General features: G+C 39.5%; 1 protein-coding gene across 3 annotated transcripts in view; it reads left to right on the top strand.

Annotated features, from left to right (window-relative positions):
- The window catches only part of LOC113158306, a 29,299-nt gene that overhangs the window by 7,692 nt on the left and 14,009 nt on the right, over nt 1-7,598 (top strand). Inside the window, exon 1 of one of the 3 annotated variants that reach the window (XM_026354111.1) lies at nt 5,897-6,033. The exons of 1 other annotated variant lie outside the window; for it this stretch is intronic. The gene's annotated coding sequence lies outside the window, so the exon portion shown is untranslated. Of the gene's footprint in view, nt 1-5,896; nt 6,155-7,598 lie in introns of those variants that run through there. One more of the 3 variants, XM_026354110.1, reaches the window with a different exon arrangement.

Here is a 7,598-nt window from a genome sequence, read left to right as displayed (position 1 = left end):
TTTTCAGTGGAAAATGTTAGGACCATTTCTACTCTGAAAATTGGCAGAACAAAGAGGAAAGACTAAACATATTTGGAGGCTTAAGAGTGAGTCAATACTGGCACTAATTATTGACGTTAGTTGGAAACTCACTCAACAGTTAAATCCTTCTGTTCACAGAAACATGGTGTAAAGGTCACCCTCTGCCTTTTGTTAATTAACATTCCCTACCTCAGCAATTCTACATGCAGTTTTTTGCATTTTACTCTGAAAGTAAGAAAAACAAGCAACACAAAATGCCACCACTGATTTAACGGTGCAGACATGTGGACATGCATGTGTGGTCAATGACACATGCACACCTATGGAAGCAACCAAGTGTGGTGACAGATGCTTCCTGTACAAACATCAGTGGTCATTCATGCTCTGCATACTGAGCTGAGTCTCTATGCTTAGCTGACGGTGACAGTTCGATGTGAAGCTTTCACACACAGTAAGCATCCACTGGAGGGAGCTATATTACAGAGCATTTCACACAGCAGTTAGAGTAGCAGCCAAACACCATCTTGCACATCATGAAACATTTTTCTAGGAACCCTTTCACCAGTTGTGCAACCAAAATAAAACTAAGCAATGACCTAATAGTTAAAGCCGCATTCACTAATTACTAGGGGAACATATATAGAGAACATATATACTGAGTGAAATGATCATCTGTCAATAATGGTTTGGTAAATTATATATTTAAATGTTGTCAAGTACAGCAGTATAGCTAAGAATTTACATTAATACATTCTCACCTTTTTATGGTGCTGTGTTAGTAAAAGGTTGCCTATTCACACATCCAGCAGCTGAGATAGCATTGGCATACCTTTTTTGTCTACCTGTTGAATGTAAAACCAGTATTCAATCTCACTTGAACTCCCTTTTGGTCTCCACCACCTTCTGAGAAAAAATCTGGGTATTTTGTTGTTATAACCTCCACTACGCTCCCCAGCTAGTCTCCAACCTTAGCTGCTATGTGATGCTTTCATAGATTTCAAACTGTTGTTGCTGATTGTTTGAAGTGAATTCCCAGGAATCTGATAAATCTGTTTCACAACAGTCAATATTAAGACTGATGCTTTTCTCTTTGTACATCAAATAAACGTAATGTTAATAATGTTGATGTTCCAAATTAGCACCGTGATGCACATTTTTATGCTGATGACACCATCTTATATGCCATCAACCCCATCACAAACCAGGGATTCTCCAGTACCTTTTCATGTCCTACATACCACTCTATGTAGACAAAATAAATTAAAATCAACTAAAATGAAGTTAAATTTAAATATGGATGTCATAGAGCTTTTATGTTAAAAACAGCTGCCCGAAGCTGTAAACATTTGGTTGTTGAGGATGGAGTGTCAAATTCAAAAATGAATAAGAGTAAGCTAAAGGTCAGACAAAGGTCTGTCTGTCCATAATTATGAGCAGCCTTCTTCACGTTTGAAGTGGTTTTCTGATGCATTGTTGATGTGAAAAATTTGATGAGTGCAGCTTTAAAGATCCACTACATAGTACAAAACTGCAGCCAGCTCAGCAGATTTGTTTATTCATACTCATCGGACAACACATAATTTCTGAGAAAATATGAGATATTAGCAGGTAAAATGTGGTCCCAAAGTTAATGTTATTAAAATCTATATGTGTAATGTTATATATTTATTTTCTCTGGGTTCCACATGGCATCTCTCACTGTGAAAATATGATTTGTGGGATTTATGTCAGTTACAGGCCACCATATGCTGTGCCAGAAGCCTGCTGTGATGCTTCTCAATAGATTTCTAACCAGTACTGTATTTTTTATGTGTTTTCTGTTCACAGTCACTCTTCTCTGTTTTAGCTGAAATAGCTACTGAGCATTTGGTTTTGGTGATTCATTTGTTTACCAGGAGCTGGCTGCAGGACTGTGTTTCAGCATTCCTTACTGATGACAATAATATGCCGAGCGATAAATGACTGTCTGTTCATACAGCATGACGCTTATTCCTTATGGAGATAGACACAACTCAGAGCCCCTTATGGCTCCTTATGAGGCCTTATGGTCTTATATAGGTCACATACAATTTAACATAAATAATAGAACATATATAACATACATTGTATATAACATACAGTATTTGATAATTAACATACCTGTATATAATTATTTTACTCACTCTGCTGATATTAATGTTTCTAATAAAGCAAATACATACATAGAAAGAAATAATATTAATAATATAAAAAAGGTGTTACTGTGACTATTGTGAGATATTCCATCACAAACACTGGCAGAAGGCAGACAGCAGAGGAACTGTGTCATCACCCTTATAAGAAAGGCAAAATCTGTTAATTATCCACCTGCCTACTCAAATTTTAATCGCAGTGGAGGAACATTTTGGAAACTAGTAAAAGGACTCCACATATGTATGAACTATGTGTGATGCATGTACACAGTAATTATTTTAACACAAGAAAGTCACTTGGTGAAGATAACTTTGACTTATGACTGCATCACTTGTACACATTTTCAATTCAACTTTCACTTTAAGCAGCATTCAATATGCATGGCTTCCCAGATGCTTCCATTGCATACAAGTGGTGACACTGGTGGTGACACTGGTGACCTGAACAACTGCTGACCAACATCCAACCTTCACTTTTTGTCCATGTTTCATGCTGGAGATTTATATTTAGTGTCCTTCAGTCACAGCAATCAGACTTGGCACTTGCTTATAGCAAAATGGAGCTTCTGTTGTGAATGAGATTGTTAACTCCACTGTGCTGCAATCTTAGTAGATCTGCTGATCATTTCTTTCTAATTACAAATGGTTCAAATCACATATCTCTGGCAGACTTCAAACTGTTGTTTCTGATTGTTTCAAACTGAGTTCCCAAAGGTGTTCCACATAGATCAACATTAGGACCACCGCTTTTTATGTTTTTACATTATTTTCCTGGTTAGCACTATAATATCATATATAATATGATAATATATAATTTAATTTATGACATTGCCTCCACTTGGTGCTCTAAGGTAAACTAACATTTTATTAGGTGAAACGCATTGCTTTCCACCCCATTAGCCCACGCAGCGATGTTACTTCTACTCTATCCAGCTGTTTGAAATGGACCCAAATGTAATTTATAAATTAGTAACAGACATATTCTCAATCAGATGTAGCTATAAACCATGTGTGGTGGATGAAAATGATGGGAATGTCATAAACAAACACTGCTAGGTGCATTGGGTACAGTTGTCTGCAGTTTCTATTTGAATGACAAATATAGACCACCGCCACCTGCTGGTATAGAGAGTTATTTCCTGGAAGAAGGTGATGTGAGGCAAAGCAGCAGCACTTTGAAACCTGGGACCACAGCCCAGGTAGCTGTAATTAACTACACTTGAATAATCATTAACCAAAGAGGTGGAAGTTGTCTACAGGATCTAATTATTTAGATAATTCAGAAATAACAACTTCTGTTATTACTACTAACTAATTTGCTGATTCTGTCTAATCTTTTATTATTGAGGTGCAGCAGCTCAGCATCATGAGCATCAGCGTTTTATCAAACCACTGAACTCTGCACTACAGAGTGCAGCTCAGGTCAAACTTTCATTCTCATTAGAAAATGAGAAAGAAAAACAAAACACAGACTTACAGTAAGTTTACACGTAATTATTGCCAGGCTTCGTGCTCTCACGGCAGCTGGTCTTATCAAAGATAACACACTCAGCTGTGCAATGTCGATTCACCCAGCTGAACAGATCTTCAGGCAAATTCTCTCCTCCTTTTTTTTTTTAAAGCAATGTATATTTTTACCATGTTGACTAAGATTTTTCTTGCTCGCCTCCTTCCGTCTCACATACACACACAGACGCAACACCACTTGAGCTCACACAGCGAACAAGCATAATAAAAGGGAGTGTGAGTCAGTCGCTGTCAATCACACAGAACTCCATGGAAACAACTGCCCCAATTTTAACGCGGCTGCAGTGGATGGTGCAGCTCGACATTGAAACCCTGGGATTTCAAAAGCCACAGGGATAGTCCTAGAAATAGTATTTCCCTTTGTTTGTATCGGTGCACTATAACTTATGTGAAGACAGGCAGTGAATCATATACACAACCAAATGTAGCTCAGCAGTCCTGCTTGTGGTCATGTAACTAACCCACTGGCTAAAGTACTCAATCAGTCCATTACATACTGTATATATGATAACTATGATTATTTTTAACCATGTTGGTATTGTTCTGTATGTCTGTATCTGTAGCTACGAGGTCTGAAGGACTTACATTTGATGGGAGGTAGGACATGGGCTGAGGTCACAGCATTTATATTGGGTGCAGATGTGGATAAAATAACGCCACCATGTGGCCATTTTTTTGTTTTGGCATGGAAAGAAATTCCACAGTTATTTCCTTCAGTAAGATTTAGCAACATCACTGCAGCTATTTTTTTTTTATGGTACACCCACTTTGGTATTCTACTGTACATATCTGGATGACCCTGTGTTACATACGGTTACCAATCTTCGTAGGTGTGCTGTGGCCTACTACTTTTGAGTATATTGTGCACTTGTACTGAAACTGCACACGATCAAAACGTGCCCACAGGTGTAACAGCGACAGCAAGATAAACATAACAGACTCACTGGAAGTGAGTTCATGCTCGGGATAAACTCTAATGCGGATTCAGATCCCCATTGAAAATGTGGATCCATTATTATTCATGTAAAGCATTGTGCAAAGGCTGTGCAGTATTCAAACACTGCTGCAGTAGTGTTTAATTCACTTGAGATCACTTTTCAATCACACCAGCACAACTTCCTCAGATTTTTTATTGTAGTTTGTGTTTCTGTGGGTGGCACAGGCGTTTTCTTTTTTATCCAAACACTGGATGCTGCTGCACAAGCTAACTACTCTATTCTTCCTGTTCTGTTCATTCAACAGATGATGGGAAACAAATAGGACATTTCTATCTGTGCACAGTATCTGCAGGTATTTGGAACATTAAATGTATATTATTCACATAGAAAGGAGCAAAGAAGCAAAACATCCATAATAAAGCTGCTGATGATTCGGTTGACTACTCCCAGTGATAAAAGATACATCCTGTTTTTTCCACGCAGCTGTACTTGGTGAAATGATGGTGCTGATGATGACGCTTTTTAAATTGTACTGTACAGTATGTGAGTATCCATTGTTGCTCTTTCCTTCTCAGTCTCTCTCACTCTCCCTGCCGCCTCCACAGTAATGCGTGTTGCATTAACGCTGAGGTGAAGAGTGGGAGGTAGAGGGCAAACTGAGAGGGCTACAAGAGGGATGGAGAGAGTCAGAAAAGAAAAGAGTGTGTGGGAGATAGATAGATAGATAGATAGATAGATAGATAGATAGATAGATAGATAGATAGATAGATAGATAGATAGATAGATAGATAGATGTCCTTCCTTAATTCTGCTTCTCCTTCTTTACCTAATTTCCAAAACGTATGATGGTGATGATTTCCCAAGGGTATCCCACTCAGGTCAAACTAAATCTAGACAGGAATGAGGGAATAAGGAGAGAGGACGATAGAAAGGTAGTAATAAAGAGAGATGAGAAAGAGAGATGAGCTGGAGGAAGAGAGAAAAGAGAGGCAGATGGAGAGGAGAAGTTGGTCTCTTTGCAGCTCCAAAGCTCTTAAAGCCCCGAAGCTGTGTGGAGTGTAAATGGGAGGGAGAGAGCTATAGAGGAGGAGAAGGAGGGAGCGAGAGGTAGAGGGAGGCTGAATTGGGCAGAAGAAAAGCTGTAAGGGAGAGAGAGTGAAAGAGAGAGGAGGAGGAGGAGGGTTTGCGTTGGTGTGTTGGTTGGCAAAGAGCACGCTTGTCAAAAAAACCTTCCTCTGACAGAAGGCATGATTCACAGCAGAGAGAGAGAGAGGGAAGAGAAGGGAGGGAGAGAGCGCGGGAGACAAGTGACAGGAAAAGAGAAAAACGACAGAGATAAAGGGAGACAGAGAGAAACGACAGGAGCGGAGACGCCGGTAAGAAAAACAAACGAGGATGGTGATTTGAGGCAGAATATCAACACATTGCCAGGATGGGACTGAGTTCGACGGACTGGATTGACTGATGCCTTTTAATCACTGTGACCGTGTTGATAAGGTTCTGGCTTCTCTATTGATCTGGGGGGAAAATAGAGCAGGTGGCAGTGATGAAAGAGAAGGTGGTGGTGGTGGTGGTGGTGGGGTGCTCAGGAATGAAGGCACACTGAAAAGATACAGAAAGAGATAGAGGGACTAGGAATGATTCTTAACTGTCAATAGGCTCCTTTGATGAGCTTAACTAATTGGCGAGGAAAGCGGCGCTAATGCATGCAAACGTGATGGTTCTGACTCCTTAACATAACATCCGAGGTGCATATCTGTATAGATATTTGAGCACTACTGTGGAGAGCTTTCTAAAGATGTTTTTCAGTATGCGACTGTATCTCGTCTTTTTGTTTCCCCCCCTCTGAACCGAGGGAACGGCTTTAAAAGACAATAACATCATCTTGACTTTATTTTTGGAAGCAGCTTGAAGCAGCCTAGTATTTAGCCTAGAAGTTTTTATATAAAAAGTATTTCAGGTGTTATCTTTTGTTGTGTAAGCTGTGGAGGGTTTCCACTCTTAAGACTTCATATGTCATAATAAATGACTTCGACAAAAATAAGTAGAGTCATTCTAACTAGGGTTAAGCTATTTAGAATAATGCATAGCCTGTTCGCGTCTTTGTCAACAAATGTACATTTAAGATTATTTTTTTGTCTTGCCTCTGGAGTCTATGTTTTACATTCTATACATTTTTGGACAGTGACACAATTTCCATCATTCTGGATCAAGTGGATCAGATCAGGTGATTGATGTGACTATTTACAGGACAAAGACCTGGCTTGCTTCCACACTGTTCTACAGGTCATTGCCCATTTGCACTGTGAAGCACTGTCTAATGGGTTTAGACGCATTCAGCTGAATTTGTGTAGATGATATAGGCCGAAACACTTCAGAAAACATTGCTGCTTTTGTCAGAAGTCACATCATCAATAAGTCACACATGCCCACGACATAAAAGTGCCTCCTCCGTTCTTCACAGACAGGTCCAGGTGATATGCTGGCAGATATATTTCATGAGCAGTTCCTTCTTTTCTCCATACTCCTCTCCGCCTACCTACGGGAGAATTTTCTTGATCTGACCAACCGTGGTGAAGGTTTTATTCTTCACCATGGAAAGATTCTCATGTCATGTGGCACAGTTGTTATCTAGGGTCTTACCTGTCTTTTGCTGTTCCTGAGATCACCAGCTTATATTTCAATGTAATTGTTTCAGGCAACTGTAGTTCAGAAGGAAGAGTGGATTATCCACTCACCGCTTGATCAGTGGAGTGTCCTCAGACAGGACATGGAATGTCTTGACCTGGCACCTTGCAAAGCAGCTACTCCAAACAAATTTTAAAGAAAAATGTCAAACTGAAATCAATTCTAGACCTTTACTTACTCTGCTTTCTTAGTTGTCAACAAACAAGGAAATAACACATTTGAACAGAGAACTTGTGCTTATTGTCCCAAAATC

Source organism: Anabas testudineus, chromosome 12, assembly GCF_900324465.2.
Source record: "Anabas testudineus chromosome 12, fAnaTes1.2, whole genome shotgun sequence".
NCBI lineage: Eukaryota > Metazoa > Chordata > Actinopteri > Anabantiformes > Anabantidae > Anabas > Anabas testudineus.
This window is presented reverse-complemented; position numbering and strand designations above follow the sequence as displayed.